The sequence below is a fragment of the Bos grunniens genome, chromosome 10 (assembly GCF_055505025.1).
Source record: "Bos grunniens cultivar Pamir isolate PY7600 chromosome 10, Bosgru_T2T1.0, whole genome shotgun sequence".
In the NCBI taxonomy this organism is placed as follows: Eukaryota; Metazoa; Chordata; class Mammalia; order Artiodactyla; family Bovidae; genus Bos; species Bos grunniens.
Window position 1 is genome coordinate 95,491,678 of NC_141174.1, and position 1,835 is coordinate 95,493,512.

Below are 1,835 nucleotides of genomic sequence, written 5' to 3' on the forward strand. Positions count from 1 at the left end.
AGAGGCAGGAGATGTTCTAAACTGTCTAAACACAGATTCCTTTGAGCAGTTAAAAGATTGATTAGAAATTGTATTGGTGAAGGGATTTTCACTTGTTGGGCCAATGTTTGCTGCTAAGTTTCCATATCCCTTACCTGCTGTGTCCCTGGCAGTGTATTGATTAATATAATTGGTGTAAGTAGTAGCTTTAATGTTTGTAACCTGGGACCCTTGAGTTAATTCTTTTTCTTGTTATAGCCCACCACATCTTTGCCTTATAGGAATGCAACTTTATCTAATGCTTTTGGAGGGTGGCGCTTGAATTATCATCTTTAGAGAAAAATAAGTTTTCTGAAGAAAGGGTCTTAAAATGTTAACAGGCCTCTGGGCCAGAAGATGATGCAAACCACCTAAGCTTTTGCATATGATAAGTTTGCAGGAAGAAAGCCTGGCTTGCTGCCTGACTCTACCCCTTCCCCCATTATCCTCTATGCATAACTTAAGGTATAAAAACTACTTTGGAAAATAAAGTGCGGGCCTTGTTCACCGAAACTTGGTCTCACCGTGTCGTTCTTTCTCTTACCTTCTGGCTGAATTATTCAGCCTCTTTTCTCCACTGAATTTCCTCACTGAGCTATCCTTATTTCAGCCGCTTTTCTCCACTAAATTTCCTCACTGAGCTATCCTCATTCTATTACTCTTTATATCCTTAATTAACGTTTAATTAAGCAGTTGTTTCCTGATCCTCACCGACGCCGTCCCCGCTTTGAATTCCCTGGATCAGCCGGGGCTGGTCCCCGGCAGGGAATGAATTCAAAGGATGGTCTTAAAATAGGGTTTGACTTCAAAAGGTAAAGCTCATTTTAAAAGAAAAAGGAAAAGGGACTGCTCTAAACTAAAAGAGACTAAGTGAAGCAAAGCGAAATTGCTCAGTTGTGTCCAACTCTTTGCGACCCCATGGACTGTAGCTTACCAGGCTCCTCAATCCATGGAATTCTCCAAGCAAGAATACTGGAGTGGGTTGCCACTTCCTTCTCCAGGGGATCTTCCCAACCCAGGGATCGAACCTGGGTCTCCTGCATTACAGGCAGACACTTTACCGTCTGAGCCACCAGGGAAGCCCATAAAGAGACTAAAGAGACAGTTAACTGCCACCTGTAATTCTTTGATTGAATCCTTGTTCAAAAGAAAAAAGCAACACAAAGTGTATTCTTGGGACAACTAGAAACATCTCAATATAGATTGGATACTAAATGGTGGTGTGAAATTACTGTTACTAGTTTAAGTAATGATATGCAGTTATCTAGGAGAATGTCTTCTTCAGAGGAGATGCATGCTGAAGTCTTTGGGGGTAAAGTGCCTCGATGTCTGCTTTCAAATGGTTCAAAAGAAAAAATGTATATATAGATGATTGATGGAAATAAAGCAAAATTTTAGGATGTTAACGATTATTCAGTCTAGGTAGTAGGCATTCAGGTTTTCATTTCATTACTCTTTCAACTTTTTCATGTGTTTGAAAATGTTCATAATATTTTAGAAAGATTTATTCATTTATTTTTGTCTGTGCCAGGCCTTCGTTTCTGCATGTGGGCTTTCTCTAGCTGTGGTTACGGGGGGGCTACTCTTTGTTGCTGCTCATGGGCTTATTGCAGTGGCTTCTCTTGCAGAGCACAGGCTCTAGGTCCGTGGGCTTCAGGAGTTGTAGCTCAAGGCTACACCACGCAGGCTCAGTAGCTGAAGCAAAGAGGCCTAGTTGCTTCGTGGCATGTGGGGATCTTTCCAGAACAGAGTTCAAACTTGTGTCCCCTGTATTGGCAGGTGGATTCTTAAACACTAGACCTCGAGGGAAGCCGTCA

At 41.9% G+C, this 1,835-nt stretch overlaps 1 non-coding gene across 1 annotated transcript; it reads right to left on the reverse strand.

Moving 5' to 3' along the window:
* Nucleotides 1-1,025: 1,025 nt before the first annotated feature.
* On the reverse strand, nt 1,026-1,097 carry TRNAY-GUA (transfer RNA tyrosine (anticodon GUA)). Its single transcript has one exon. It is a non-coding gene; the product is annotated as a tRNA-Tyr (tRNA).
* Between the last annotated feature and the right edge of the window lie 738 nt (nt 1,098-1,835).